The 16239-nt window shown below is 44.7% G+C and overlaps 1 protein-coding gene across 4 annotated transcripts in view; it reads left to right on the top strand.

The window, feature by feature from the left end:
• The window catches only part of CHST11 (carbohydrate sulfotransferase 11), a 249545-nt gene that overhangs the window by 52323 nt on the left and 180983 nt on the right, over positions 1–16239 (top strand). The gene's annotated exons all lie outside the window — the stretch shown is intronic.

The following is a 16239-nucleotide window of genomic DNA, read 5'->3' as shown; positions in this document are numbered from 1 at the left end:
CTTTTATCTTTTGAAAGATGGTGTTAGGCATTTTAATAAAAACTATTATTTTCTTTATAATCTTTTTTTTTAAATGTTTTCTTCTCTCTTCAATCAAATCATAGAGTTGGAGCTAATATTGCAGAGAGCTTTGAGACCCAGAGCTGCAAATCTTGAGGGGTGTGTGTGTGTGTGTTTGTGCAGACAAGTGTGGTACGATACCCTTTGTGGAGAAAAGCACAGTTGCTCTCCCAGGGGCCTTGAGCCTTCCCAAACTGTACTTGATTTGGGTTTTGTGCTGTGTGTGACGTTTAGCCAGTCTGTCAATTATAGGCTTCCTTTAAGGAGTTTCCAGGAAACCCTCTTACCCTAAAGGTACAAATTAATGTTTCTCTAGTTTAATGACAGCAGTTTTGAAAGGAAGCACCTTTCAGACCATTATCTAAAGCCGGCTTCCTTTAAAATTAGAGGAGGGCACAGCGTAATAGATGGAAATCTGCCCTAGCACGCTCAAAATCACCCATGCCTGGGGGCAGTCACGTGATGCCTTTTGCCCTCGGAGGAGAGGTTTAGTTTTTTTGGAGATCGGAGTGGGGGTATCTGTATATCAGTGAGTGGAACGCCTTTGTCTTAAGGCTGTCATCATCCTTGTCCGATTCCAACTCTCTCTTTAGTATCCACTTCCCTGCCTTGCATGGAAGTGACCCCAAGGAGCCCGTTATTACGGTCCTGGCTTGAAGGATAATTACTGGTTATGAGGTTTGATTTGACACCAGCATTTTGCATGATAGCCTGTTGGATTTGCTTGGCTCCAATTGATACTTCCATTCATCTGAGCCTGCAGCGTGGAAACATGGTGGGGTGGGGTTGGCCCAGATGTAAAGATTTCCTGTGCTATAGCCATACCAGGACAGTCGTCCTGAGAGCTGTTTCAGCAAAGCCTTCTCAGTTGAAGGCTTCCCTTGAAGGCTCTTCTGCAGATGCGGGCTTGGATTCTGAAGGATGATAGTCTGGTTTTCCTGGGAGACTACTTGCAGTGTGTGTACCTGTGTGTGTGTTTAGTGTAGGAAGCCCAGCTGTAGAAGAGAAGGGGACTCTGCCGGGGTACGAGGGCTCCTGCTGCTGACCTTTCTAGCTGCTGGCATCAGAACTGGACAAGGTGCAGGCTGTCATCAGAGTTGCTTGTCTTTCTGCACAGTCGTGCTGCAGGCAGTGAGGGCTGCAGTAGCAAAAAATAAAGACTTATTGCTTATCAGCCATAAGGCCTTAGGGGAACTGCTGAGCATCAGTTTTTTAATCTGTTAAATGGGTCTAATAACACCTGCTCTGCTTACCTCACATGGTCATACATATCCTGTGAGATACCAATAAGTAAATGCTTTATCAACCATGAAGGAGTAAATGTGGGTCCATTCAGTGAAAGGCAGTACCACCTGATGGTTCGTGGTGATGAGTGAGCAGAGTGGTTGGAGCAGGTGTTAGCAGTAAGAAGGGGGGTAGTTAGGGGGAGAAGTACTACGGCTGCTACTGCTTAGCCAGTTGCGGGGGTTTTTTGCCTTTTTTTTTTTTTAAACTGTTAGTTTACTATAGGACAGATGGTTCTGTCGCCTGAAATTCCAAAGCACTTGTTGAAGGAGATTCTTAGGTTGTACTCGTCTTGTTCCGCGATAGGACCTTTTTTGCGGGGCACGGCCCTGGCAGCGTACAGGCAAAGCTCTGTGCATCGAGCCAGTGCGGTGCGGTGTCCTGTGGGTGAAACTAAATCTGTCCTGGGCTCTGAGCCTCGGAGGGGAAGGTTTTGAATTCCCTTAAGGGCCCTTGACCTTTTGTCTCTACTCAGGAAGTCAGACAATCCACAGCCCCTGGTGCATGTATCTCCCCTTGTGTTTTCTGGCCTTGGAGGCTGCGGGCCTTTTGTTTTGAAGTCGACTGCCTGATACTCCTTTGGAATACATGAGTCAAGGGGGAAAGAGCTGGACACATTTCGAATTTTGCTGGTGGCCTTTTTTCATCTATTAAAGGAATCTTGGCATCACTTAATCAGACATCTTTTTTCCCCTAGTTGATTTGATTAAATAATGGTAATAATAATAATAATAATAATAATAATAATAATAATAATAATAATAATAATAATAATGTTGATAATTGATCTCAGTGTCCCCTGTTCCCAGTGCAGTTGCTCATATGTATTTATTCAATGAGTGGATAGACTTGGAGATCTACAGATCTTCTCTTGGAAGATTTGGAGATGTACCATTAGCTTCAAGTCTAGGGGGAGCTTTAAGGCAAACATTCTTTTTCTCTGGACTTCAACTCTTTCCTCGTCCCACATAACCGTTTTCATCTTATCCACACGCATACTGCGATGCACATCCCCATGGATGAGCTCGGGCAGTATGATTACAAGTGGGTTGGCTTTTTCCCTCCTACAGCTTCCCTGTGCTCAGCATCTCGGGAAACTTTATAGATGGTCCAGCCGGCCCGGTGGCTGCTGTGGTCTGGGTTTTGTATGATGTCAGAGCTGGTAGGGAATTCAAAGATGATCTCTTTTCACCCCTGCATTTTGGAAACTCAGGCTCAAAGTGAAGGGACTACTTGCCCAAGAACACCCTGAGTCAGTGGGGCGGCCAGATAGAAACCTTCCTCTCCTGACTCTTCCTAGCTCTGGCCGAATTCCAAGAAAGCAGGCTGTGACTTCTGCCCTTGAGGGCCTGGCAGAGATGACACCCTGGAGGATGATAGTCTGCATGAGGTCAGAGCAGAGCACCCTACTCTGCCCCTCTGGGGGACCCAGGGTGACTCTGAGTCTTTGGACACTGAGGGAAAATGGGCTTAGGTCTTCTCTGCTGTCTGATTAAGATGGGACTTGCCCTGCTCCAGTCTGACGAATGGTATCCTGTTTCCCTGCCAGTGGGCATTTTCTGCCATTATCCGCCCTCCTGGCTGCTGAACAAGGCACCCAGGCTGTGACCGGCAGGGCTGCCCTGCAGGCTAATGGACTTGGTTGGCCTCGTTCCTCCTTGGTGGTGAAATCCCAGACAGGATTGTTGCACCCTCCCTGCACCCAGAAAACACAAGTCTTTGCTGGAGCTTATAAAATTGGGGTGTCTGTCTCCACTGGCGTTTCTTTCTCAGTCCTATTAATCAATAATAGGAAATTAAATCAAGACATTCCTTGAATCTTCGCCAGCCTCTCAAATACTTTTGTGGTCTCCGTGTTCTAGTACTCACTCCAGCTCTTTTCCTTAGAAGGGGATTTTCTCCATGATTGCAGGAGCACAGAGCAGGCTTTCTTGAGAAATCCTGGAGGTTCATACCTTCTGGGCAGATCAGTATACAGTTGGTCCAATGTATTTGTGGATTCTGGCTGGAAAGCGGGGTTGGGTGAATCTGCAGATGCAGAAGCTGTGGATACTGAGGGCTGAGTGTAAGGGACTTGAGCATCTGGGGATTTTGGTATCAATGGGGAGGGAGGCTGCTCTGGAACTAATTCCCCGCAGACACTGAGAGTCCACTGTATTACACTGAGGTCCAGTTTTTGTATCTATAAATGGGTGTAATCATGCCAGTCTTGAAGATGTTGTAAAGATGACCTGAAATTATACTCTGTGTGGAATAGGTCTCCCTCAGGGCTTGCTGCTTGGTGGGTCTACACATTGAGGTGGATGCTGGCCAGACAGCCTTCACTCTGGTGTGATCTGTGTAAGTGTATCACAAGGGTTTTCACGCAGGCTGATCATCAGAATTACCAGGGTGCTTTCAAACACAGGCACCCCCAGCACCAGATACCTGGGCCCCTCTGGACCACTCATTCATTCAGATCTCCAGAGGTGGGCCCAACATTCTATCATTGTAAAAGGCTCCCTAGTGCTGCTTTTGATCCCCAACAATGTTTGGGAACCTCTGCATTTTTGATCAAGGCAAAAATGATTTGAGGGCTTAAATATTCTGGCCATTTATTAATGTTTGCTTTGGGCTCTGTTTTCACAGTAAGTTATGTGTGTTGGGACCAGTTGAGTGGGAAATGGGACAGTTATAAAAAATTGTCTAGTAAGAGAAAGTGTGATGCTTGGCTAATTAGAAATGGATAATTTACTCCTAAAAATGCCTTCTTCATAGCATGAAAGACAACTGGATTGTCTCTCTATTTGGGCACCCCTGGGTTTACTTCCGAGACGGAAATTTGTCTCTGAGACAGCTTAAAGGTGGAGTCAGTCAGCTTGCAGAGATGTGCAAGTTGCTTCCGTCTCTCTCCCAGTTCCTTCCCTCTCTCCTCCCTCCCTCCCTCCCCTCTTGGCTGGCTTGGAACTGAGAGAGATCTTACCACCTCCTGGAAGACCTTGGTGCTTGTGGCGTCAAGGAAGCCAGCTAAAATTCTGTCTCCAACCCTTAAATGGCTGGAAATTCCATAAAAAAGGGAACTGTTCCTAGCTTGCAACTTATCTGAGGATGGCCTAGCTCTCAATATGAGGCCTTCAAATGTTTCTCTTGAGCAATGAGAAATGTATCAGAGAAGGATGTAAAACGTGCCTCTTTTCCCTTTCTGGTTCTATGACCTGAGACAAGAAATTAATCTTATAATGTGAGCTGTGGTTCCCTTACTGGTTAAATGGGATGTTTGTGTTTCTTTCCTTCGCTTTCCCAAATGAAATACTATGTAAAGATGCTCTGTAAAACCACAGAGCCGTGTCACCTTATTGTATAAGGAGTGTTTTGTTGCTTGTTTAGAACACTGGCATTTACAGTTTTTGCTGGTTGTTTGCGTGTTATTTCTGTGTGTAACATGGCAAACTTTTGTATGTAAGTTTTCTTTTCTTTTTCTTTTTTTGCCCTTCAGTGCCCTGGGAACCCTTCTGTACCCAGGCACTTCGAAGGAGGGTTTTCTGGAAATCTCACATGGGTTCCCCCCAGCACCCCCATCTGTCTTTAAAAGTCTATCTCCTGTGCTGTGTTTGCTGGAGAGAGAAGACAGATGCCTCTATGCAGCGACTGACCAGCAGCCTCAGTGCTGCAGTGTTCACAAAAGCCAGAGGATTTTTTTCTTTGCTCCTCAGGTGGAATGGAGTGGCACTGCAGGACTTGTTTTCTGGTGTAGTTACTAACCCAAAGCGTCTTTCTTGTGAGTGATTGTTGCTTCCCACGATGGGACTGTGGATAGAGAAGTACACAGAGAGAAGATGACAGATGTGCTTTGGTGCCAACAAATGGAGCTGCCTTGCAGAAAAGTCATTTGCATTTATCATGTGTTTGTTAAATGGGGAGTTATAGAGTGCAGTTGCTGGCCTCTGTCTGCCTGTCCTTGGGGAAGTTTCGGTAGCAGTCCACCTTTGGCCCTATCGTCACTGTGGGCTCTCAGCTGGGTCATTTGTTTATCTGAATCTGGGATGGACTGTTGAAAAATATATACCTGGACAGAAAACAATCTTAGACATAGAATAAATTCCTTACAGATCATTTTTTCAGTGTTTAAGCATAGGTATAGCATCCCTTCATCCATCCATCCATCCATCCACCCACCCATTCATCCACCCCTCCATCCATCCATCCTCCATTTTGGCAAATGGTTATTAAGCACCTACTATGTGCCAGTTTGTACTATGCTCTGGGAATAAAAAGTAACGTAAGACAGGATCCCTTTCCTCAGGAAACGGGCAGTCTAAGGTGTGTGATGTTCTCCTAAATTTTAAACCTAAGTTTTCTTCAACATGTTCCTATTTTTATTTTGTTTCGATTCTCATCTCTTGTAAACAAAGCACAGCATGTAACTACTGTGACATTCTCACTTATTTTCATAAACCCAAGTTCTAGAGTTGGATTTCACATTTTGCATAACTCTAAGCACAGTGTATGTGCCTGTATTATTAAACAGAGAAAGGGAAGAAATAATTCAGAAAAAAAGATCAAATCTTAGGACAGCAAAAATGTATTAAGGTACCCATTGGAATTCTTAAAAGCTGTTTTAAAAGCCTCACAGTGTATAATATTCAAAATTGCTTTTTAAGCCTTGGGTAAACTTAAGTGCAAAACATCTTCTAAATATATTAAACTAGAAAGCCAGTTGGGAGGCACAGAGTTCCGTTTTTCACAATAGCACAGGGACAGGCATTATAATTAGTGATTACGAGTTCAGATTTGGGATCTGACCAACCTGGATTTGGGCTCTCTATTTAGCCGCTCTCTACCTGTGTGACCTTGGACAAGTTACTTAACCTCTCTGAGCCTCCAGTTTCCCTCTTTGTAAAATGGGAATAGCGACAGCATTCACCTGTGAGAATTATTATGAGGATGGAGTGAGAGCAAAGATTTGTAGAGTGCTTTGCACAGGCTTGACACATAGTAAGTGCACTGGAAAGTCTAGCTATTTTGATTATTATGAGAAAAGAGATTGGATGGTTCCAAATCTGTATATATAAATCTTGGCAACTTGAGGTTTTAGTGGTAGAAATGAGATGTATGGTGCCTTTTGGTTTTATGCAACTCCCAATCCCTTGAGAAGTATTAATTTGATGCTTTTCCAATAGCCTTTTTTTTTTTTTTGCTGCTTTGCTACAATGGGTGTGAATGGTGAGCAGGCAGGCTGTTTTTGCAGCCAAAGGGTTGGTGAGTGTGTGTGTAGAGAGCAGGGGGGAGAGAGAGCTTTACGCCTCTAAGCAGTGTCATAGATTCTCAGCTAACAGGTCTGAGCCGTTAGCGTATCATTCAGGTGGGTCACCGACTAAGGAGAAAATCCAATTCTGAAATTAACTTCAACAAATCAAAAGGCAATTGGTAACTGGAGCTGACATTATATTTTTTAAAGGGCCGACTAGCAAGTTCGATTTTATAGTAACACTTGAGGCAAAGCGTTCCATGTAGTGGAAATTATTTTCACAAAAGGATCATTTTCTTAAAAAAAAAAAAAAAGAGGGGAGAGGGGTTCTCTTGGTGTTTTGTTTTCCATGGAAGGTAGTTCTATATACTGTTTATAGAGGCCTTGATCCTTTTTAAATTTAAGGAGCACAGTTGGCCTCCGTGGTAATAAATCGAGAACCATATGGGGGCTCAGGGACACTTAATTTATGTGCTCGACTTTCCCCCCAAATTCAGCTGGCTGCTTCCTGGGATGGTGTACTTGATTGATGACTCTCTGGCATTTGGTGCTGCCGGGATGTCTTTTGAAGTTTCTCCTACAGGGCTTGAAGTTTGCCCCTGGAGGTGTTAATGGACTTCCTGCTGGGGCTTTATTTGTGAAGGGTGCTTGTTACAGGGGCCTCAGTGGAGCGGCTGGGGACACGGAGCTCTTGTTCTTCTGAAGAGCTGACTCTCAGGCCTTGGGTTTCCAGGCCCCCAATTTGTGTTTGGAAGGCACCGCATCCTTGTTTTTATTCCTGCTCCCCCAACCACAGTTTGTGTAGCTTCTGGGCATCCCCAGACCCTGGAGGTATTGTTGGTGGGTGATCAGGCCCAGCCTGGAACATGCTGGAAGAGTGAGTCTGAGAGGAGAATCGAATCCACGTGGACGGAAGGCTCCTCTGGGCAGGGGAGAGCAGGGATTCTCCCTGGGTGACAAGAGATGGTGTCTTGAGAAAAGCAGCCTAAACTCGTGCCGAGGTTGGTCACTGCACTGTTCTCCTCAGTGGCCGGCCTGCCTCTAGGCTCTCCCTTCCCAAATTCCATTCTCCTCACCACCAGCAGAGAGCTCTTTAGACAGTGAAAACCTGTTTGTCACTCTCCTCTTGCAACTCCTTTCATGGTGTTATGGGTTGTGTTGGGACCTCCTGAAATGTCTGTGCTAAAGTCCTGACCCCTAGGACCTCAGAATGTGACTCTATTTAGAGATGGAGTCTTTAAAGAGGTGATAAGATAAAGGAGGTCATATGGGTGGGCCCTAATCCAGTCTGACTGGTGTCCTCATAGGAAGAGGCGATGAGGACACAAACACGCATGCTCACAGAAGTGAGGCCATGTGAGGACACAGGGAGAAGGTGCCGTCTGCAAGCCAAGGAGAGACCAACCCTGCCAACACCTAGATCCTGGATCTTCGGCCTTTAGAACTGTGAGACAATGCATTTCTGTGGTTTAAGCCATCCAGTCAGCGGTATTTTGTCATGGCATCCCTACCAAACGCATACACACGGCTACCTTTGACCTGTGGTCTACCTTCCCAACCTCAAGGAATATCACAGGAGGTCCTTTGTTTCCTGGCTTCTGACTGCCTCTCTCCCCTGCCTGATGAACTATAGATCCTTCAGCTGAATTCAAGGGCCACGTGCCCTGTGAGGTCCCCCTAGACCCCCCATCTCTATCCTCACAGACCTGGATCTCCCCTGATAACCCTGCAGCTCCAGCGTTTCCCTCAGCCACGGCCCTATCCATCATTCTCTACTTGTTTGTTCTTTTGTCTCTTTCCCACATTAGACTGAGATCCTTGAAGGTGGGGATTTTGTTTATCTTGTCTCCCTAGCACGTAGCTCTGAGCCAGGTAATTAGTCTACATTTACTGAATCAGTTAAAACATACCTTTTACTATTGTTTTCTTAGGGAGCCTTCACTCCCCACACCTCCACCCCACCTTTGTATGGTATGAGAAGAGATGATAAACCTTGATTCTCCTTGGGGTGTTGATAGCTCCCCACAGGTGTGTCCCCAGGTGATAATGGTAGAACCAGTCATTTTAAACTGGTATTTATTGAGCACGTTCTAGATGCCAAATGAGCATGTATCTCATCTAATCATCACGACACCCTTTCAAGTAAGCACATCTTCAGGGAAACTGGGGCCAAGTTTCCCTGGAAGATGATGTAGCCTTAGCTGTGAGCAAGAAGGTGTGGATGTTAAAGGCTTCTGGGTCCTTCCTGGCAGCCTTGACAAAGCAAAATTTTAAGATGCTCAATTGCATAGTAAAATTTCAGTGAAACGGATGAGAAATGAAACCTCCCTTAACACACTCTTCATTTGAAAACCCTAGGGAGGAATTGCTTTCAGCAAAAGCCCTATTCACTAGACCTGTCATGAATTCCCTGGCTGCCCTCTAGCTTGGGAGTGGGTAACCCGTGGCTCTTTTCTCCCGGCCACTCTTTGGATATGGAACTGAGACCTGGAGGCATTTCTGAGACTTTGTCAGGTCCTAAGAAAAGTCAGTGATTGAAACAGGTTCTGCTGCTTTTCCTTTGGTGTCCAGATGGAGGAGTGAATTTTAAATTCGCTCTATCTCAGTACTGTTGGGGTTTTATAGCTATTCTTGACTTTGAAAACTTGTGAAAGAAGAATGACGACTGGGCTGTTTTCAGTTCAGTGCCTTTGACAGCATTTCCTTGTGCTGCTGTGTCCCTGGGACTGACTTGGCAATTCTTTCTGAATTGTGCCACATAACACAGGATCCACTGAGGGGAACTGTACTTTTTGGAAGGGAAGTGAGAAAATGAAAAAGCATAGTAATGCAATAAACCCATCGCTAGGCTTACAGAACCTCAGTCTAGGGTTGAGAGACCCAAGCAATGTCAAGAAATAGCTGTGTCTGCAGCCCTTCGGCAGAATTCCCATTTCATTTTAGTGTTCAGGTCAACTCTACGGAGGAAAATGAGATTTAAACGGAGAGGCAGCGAAGTCTCCACCTGAGCTTCCCTGAGTCTGGGAAAGGAGACCGAGGGCAAACTGATCCCCTAGAGACTGGAACGGCCAAGGACAGCCAAGGAATTGTGCCCCCTCACCTTGGCTGGAGAGATGATTAAGCCTGGTCTAAATTTTTGGAAATTGGTTAGATTCCTTCCTTGGTTCAGGTGGGCTCGTTGTGTGGCAGGGAGTTGCCAGATTCTAACCCCTGGAATCTGGCTACCTTGTTCAGTCAGGCCTTGCTATTTGCTTAACAAGTGACTTGTCCCTCTGGGCCGCAGTGTTCTCCATGGCAAAATGAAGGTAACAGCAGTACCTGCTTTATAGGGCTCCCTATGGATTAAGTGAGATAATGCATGTAAAGTATATAGCATTGTACCTAGCACAGAATTTTATTAGTTCAGCTGTTTTGAGAGGCTCAACATAATAGTTGCTTCCAAAAAATGAATGATTATTTCTATCTGACATAAAGGCCAGGGGAGAGGGCCCAGGAAGGTTACAGAAGTCCCACAATGATCAGGGACTCAGCTTCCTTTACCTTGTTGCATTGCTGTCCTTAATATGTACCTATTTCATGTTCCAAGGTGGCTGCTTTAGTTCCTGCCATCATTTCTACATTCCAGCCAGGAAGGGGAAGAGGGAAGTGGAGGGTGTGGTCTGCATGTTGCCCACTGTCTCATCCCATTGGCTAGCACTAAGTCATATGACCATATTTATTCAAAAATGAGTTAGGGAAATTTTAGTCTTTGGTACCCAACTAAAAACTCTTACTACTATGTAAAAAAGAGAGATTGGATATTAGGGAACAACTGGCAGTTTCTGTTCAAGAGTTAGGTGTTCAATAAATGTTATCACCACCACTGTTATTACTGCAATCATCATGATCAACATCATTTCTGATCTTAGCCTGTAAGATCATTCTCCATGAACACACTTCCTAATTTACCCCTCACTTCCCGTTTTAGACCATCTTAGCTTGTACGTTGTTCCATTACACAATTTACTCCATGTCCATGTACTTCTGCCACCTTTTTATACCTAGAAGTTGGCAACGTAATCACAGCCCTCCAATATCCCGTGTGGCAGAAGTGAATATTAAAGCTGGTGAAGACATTGACAGTTTAGGAATAGGGGAGAACAGAGCATGAAGTCTTAATAATTCATTTGGCACCTTAATTAAAATATTATAGGAAAAGTTGATGAAAGGAAGAAAAAAGTATAACTACCTTTAAATGTAGGTTAAGAATTTGTTTTGTTTTATCCCTTCTGCTCACATGTTTGTGAGCCTCTACTGGAGGTGTTTTGACTCTCCATGGAGGTCTTCTCCAGCCTCCTCACTCTCTTTTGAGGTTTCCAAGATAGAATAGGCTCAAAATCCTTAGCCTGGAAAGATGTGGAAGCTGAGTTTCTTCTAATTCAGAATCACTTTAAATAAATGAAGGGATTTGTTCCGTAGACCCTTATTCATGATTTAAATGCTCTGCAAGAATCTTTCGTGGTGGAGATGGTTCTTTGAGAAATCATATGGACTTAGGACTCATTAAAGTGTTGCGAAGACGGATGCCACTTTCCTGTCATAAATCCCAGTGAGGCTAATTTAATGGAGCTCTAGCTTTCACAGTTTCCATCAGCCATGTTTCACCTCTAATATTTGTCTCCTCCTTTCTCCTTTAAAAAATAATGTGTCAGAAAGTTACATTTTTCTCCTAGGAAGAATTGTGCCGAGATTACAACCTTGCTTCTTTCTGCCAAGGCACTCATCTTGAAAGATGAAGGGCCATGAAGACAAGGGACTGGGAAATCCCCAGAAAGAAACATCGAAGACATTGTCACTTTTTTTTCTCTTCCTCATCCTTTCCTTCTCCCAGCCCCTGGTGGTGTTCTCCAAGAAATCTCTTGGCAATTCCTCTCCTTTTTGTTCCTTCTGTTACTGTTCTAGTCAGGCCTTCAGTGTCCCTTGCTAGGACTGTTGCAGTAGTCTGGTTTTCCTGCCTCCTTCCTCTCCCCCATCCCATGCATGTTCTCCCAGCACAGATCTGGCCTGGTCCCATTCTTGGTTACAGATAGTCATTCCTTTCCATTGCAATCAATGGCACGGAATCAGCCTTCCTTGGCATGGGGTCCAAGGCCAGTTGTTACTATAGTTGTCTGCTAATGTATTCATAACAGGCAGAATAGTGAGCAGGGTGGTAGGTAAATAATTTTAATCCTCTTTCACAGCTGAAGAAATGGAGACTAGAGAGATTCAGTCACCTACCCAATGGCACCTGCTAAGAAGTAGTGGAATCAGCATTGCTGGCCCTCAGGCATCATGTCATGTGTTGGACTTGTTTCTTTTTGGCCTTTCTCTGGCCACCTCCTTCCCTCATGCCCTGGCTCCCAGCCCCACTAATTGCCTTTCACGCCTGTCTTGTTGCCGTGAACAGTAAGGCCCAGAAGTCGCCTGTGTCACTGTGTCTGTGTCTGTGTCTTTGCCTTTGCAGCGCCTTCTATGAAGTGTGCCTTCCCTTGCTTTTTTGGACTGGCAGAGTTCTACTTCAAAGTCTAGCTCACAGCCTCCTCTAGGAAGATTCCCCCTTCCCCTCCTGTTAGGTAAATGAGCCTAAGATGGTCACTGTGTATTGGCCCCAAGGTTTTTATTTCTCCACCACAGGCTGAGACCTATTAGATCAAAAACCTGCCGGCGCCAAACTCAAATTTCTACATGTCCAATTGCTTTTAAAATAGCCCAAACAAGCGGATTTTTAGCCGTTTAGGGTCTGTCTGCCCACTTTGCATACCCTGAAACTACGCCCAGCATCTGTTGGTCATTGATAAGATGGAGCCTGTGGTTGTAAAACCCCAAGCTGCTGCTGCCCTTTGGAGCTCTGTGACTCAGAGTCCCCCCACTGCTGCTGAGTGATAACACTGAGACAAGCCTTCCCTTAGAGCTCCCCTCCCTCGGGACTTCCCTGGTCCTCCTCCTCCTCTTCTGAATGGTGGACCTTGAGCCAAGCCTCTGGATGGCCTCCTGCTGTGAGGGGTGTCCCTTCCCAATAGAGCTTGTCGTGTGCCTCTTGTGGTCATATCTTTCCCTCAATCAGCCCCTGAATCTCTCGAACCCTTACACCCCCAACAGAGCCAACCACACTCTTTTATGAGTTTCCATCATCTTTTGAACCCGCCTCCAGTACTGTACTCATCTTGCCCCGGTTGGCAGAGGATCACAGACCAAGAATCTAGGAAGCTGAGGAGCCCTGAGTTCAGAAGAACTGAAGGAAGTTTAGCCCATGAACATGATCGCACTTTCCCGTTACAGATCCATCTGTTGTTCTGTACCTAAGCACACTTCATCCTGGTGTCCAGTATGTAAGTGTTGGTATTTTGTGAAATACTGGGAGTAGGTCTCATAAGTTTAATTTTTTCTGATTCAGAAAAACAAAAATGACCGTTGGAAATACATTGGGTAGGGAGGATGATGGAAATTTAGAGCACTTTTCATCAAATCTTCTTTTGATGGTGGTGTGTGTCCCGCCCCCTTTTCAATCTGGATTTGCCAGTAAAAACAGAATACAGGGATAAACAGGGGTTGGGGAGTGAGGGGAGGGTTACTGGCAAGGCGAAAAGATTCTTCTCAACACGTGTCCTTCCCAGTTGTGCTCCCCTAAGACTCTAAAGTGGTGGCTTGAGGGTCGGCAAGGCTTGGTGGGGAGAATGGAAATGCAGGAGCCAGCGGCAAATGCCGATCAGTAAGCAGTGAGAAGATGGTGCTTCGGATGTGGCCTCTGGGTCACATGCAGCTTTTTCAGAACAATGCTTTTTGGGTGTAGTTCATGTCTTGTTTATGTAAGCCTTCCCTCTTTCCTCCCTCCCTCCTTCCCTCCCTCCCTGTATTTATGCAGCAATTAATTTTTTTCTAGTTTTATTGAGAAATCATTGACATGCATCACTGTGTAACTTTAAGGTGTACAGCAAGATGGTTTGATCTACATATATTTTGAAGGGATTACCACAAGTTTAGTTAACATCAATCATCTTGAATAGACAGATTAAAAAGAAAAGAAAAAAAATTTCTCCTTGGGATGAGAACTCTTAGGATCTATATATTGTCTTAACAACTTTCACACAGCAATGTTAATGGCAGTCATCATGTTGTACATTAACATCCCTGGTACTTACTGATCTTGTAACTGCAAGTTTGTACCTTTTGACCATGTTCCTCCAGTTCCCCCTCCAAGGCATTTCTTGAGAATGAAACTAAAATGTACTCTCCCCCCATCCTTTAAATGGGATTAAAGTCACCCCATAATGAAAGAAAGGTGTGGGTTAGTAGAGATGCTCTTTAAGAAAGCAAAACCAGAAAAACCCCTGAAATTCTAAAATGTGATTTTCTTGGCACTTGGCAGGGTTCATTTTGAAGTAACTCAGGTCTTTTGTTTTTCTTTCAAGATTATTAATGTAATAGTGATAAGAAGTTTTAAGGGTAAATGCACTTAGTGAGCAAATCAACTTATTAAAAAATCTCTGTGACACGTTTGGTTTCCTAGTTGAGTATTTTATTAAGGAGCAAGAGCGGCAAACTGGGTACCAGGGGCTGTTCCTCTAGTTCCCATGTTCTTTGATAGTGTAACAGACACCACACGTGAAGACGTTGGCCCTGAGACAGTCGGTTGTTTGCCCAGCAATTCTCAAGATGTAGCTTCTTAACTCTTCTTCCCTCCGAGTCAGGGAAATGGAGTGAGAACACATTTCCGACAATATTTTTCCAAGTGGCAGTTAGTCACTTGCCGCTCACAGTCCCTCTTTACCGATTTCCTTTTCACTGAGCTTTTTGCTTAGCGTTGAGTGAAATTTACATTCGTTTTTATCCCATGAGAAACATGTATCTGAGGGTTGCCAGGAAGGTGGATTTCAGCTGATCCCCTTGAGGACGTGAGAGAAACTGCTGTCATCTTCACGTTTCCTTCCAGGAAGGAGGGATTTGGGGTGTAACCCCGTATGGGTTTCTGCCTCCCTCATCTGCAGTCTGCCAGGTTGAAGAACGTTAACGCGTGTGTAGGTTGATTTCTTGGGAGCTTTTGTTTTGATTAGTTTCATTTGCGTACTGGTTCATTAGGCACCAGAACATAAGGGCTCAATTTTAAAATTTTTATTTTATGAAGGAGCTCAATTGTTCTTAGTCTCCGGAAGCCAAGTTTCTTATTGAGCCGTACCACCCCGTCTACATTAGTCAACTGAAGATGTGAATTATACATTTTTTTTAAAAGTAGCTAATTATGGTAAAACCTGACACATTTGCATTTCTGTAAAACATCTTTCTGCAGCAAAGATTCTGGCTAGAAGACCGTATCATACTGAGTTTACAATCACTTGTGGTGGGAGCTAGTTCTTCTCATGAGAAAACGCGTAAATGTGAAAAGATTGCAAGTGATGCCTTCCTAGCCTCTATTCAGAGGCCTCGCTGCCCTTTAGGTGTCTGTGGGCTGTCATCACAGTCCAGGGGCTCTGTCCTGAGACTCCCTCGTCCTCCTGGGTTTCAGGCTGGATTTGGGGGTGAAGTGACAGGACTCTAAAGACATCAAAGGCAGACACTGCCTCCTGTTCAGGTGGCAGCTTGTCTTGGGGTGTGTCCGTCCTTGGGGCTCCACGGGTCACATGCACTGGGTCTTCACTGCAAACTGTCTCAGCACAATAGGGTCTTAATGTCTGGGTGTTCTGATCTGCTCATCCCGATGAGTTCTGCATGTCCTTAAACCTCAAGGCCAGATCTCACACTGACTCTTTGACTGTGCTGCATTCCAGAAGCAATGTGGAATGTTGCTTACCTCAAGGAACATAAACCTTACATTGTGGGACGGAGGCATTTGAAAATATCTTCCCCTCTCCTATTGCCAAGGTGGCTCAATGTGCACTAAAATTAAATCCATATGGGTACACTGAACAGATGGGGCACTTTGGAGGGGTTGGAAAGTACACTGCCTTATATGTCTGTGATGACATTCGTGTACCCAGAGGTAGCCTCAGAGTTATAAACCAGGGCATTATTGCCTAAACAGGCTCGTGTATTCATTTATGATGCTATAGAAAATCTAATTTTATATATATATATATATATATATATGTGTGTGTGTGTGTGTGTGTATACACACATGAAAGAGATCTTCGTTCTGGATTCAATGTTAATAATTAGATTCATTCTAGAATTCCACATACAGTGGTGAAGGACAATTCTTTTTGTTATATTACATTAACTTTCCTTTATGACATCTATTAGTTCAGCTATCTTCAGTGGTAGGTCAGTAAGATTTAGAGGGGATGTGCATTAGAACGGGGAGAGACTGTAATTTGATAAAGCATATCCATTCAATTTGTTATTTTTCTTTTCTATATAAAATCCAGAGAGTAAAGCTAGACAAGTCTTCTGGCCTAAGCAGGGCCAAGATGGGCTGGGAAAGTGTCTTAGGGATATAGGTTCGGAAAGGCTGAGAAATGGTGCCTTTGGGTTTGTGAAAAATGGTAGTGGGAACTCTCTCACACCCTTTGGGGGCAGAGTAAGACCATTTAATTTACTCTAAGTCCTGTGTTGGTGTCCATGAACCCAGGATATAAGTCTAATGAGGCCAGCCTCTCCCTCGTGTAGAACAGTCTGTGAGTTGATGGCCGTTGTTGCTGGGTAAGGGCGCCTAC

The sequence above is a fragment of the Camelus ferus genome, chromosome 12 (genome assembly GCF_009834535.1).
Source record: "Camelus ferus isolate YT-003-E chromosome 12, BCGSAC_Cfer_1.0, whole genome shotgun sequence".
Taxonomy (NCBI): Eukaryota; Metazoa; Chordata; class Mammalia; order Artiodactyla; family Camelidae; genus Camelus; species Camelus ferus.
Note: the sequence above shows the minus strand (reverse complement) of the source record. Positions and strands in the feature narration are given on the sequence as shown.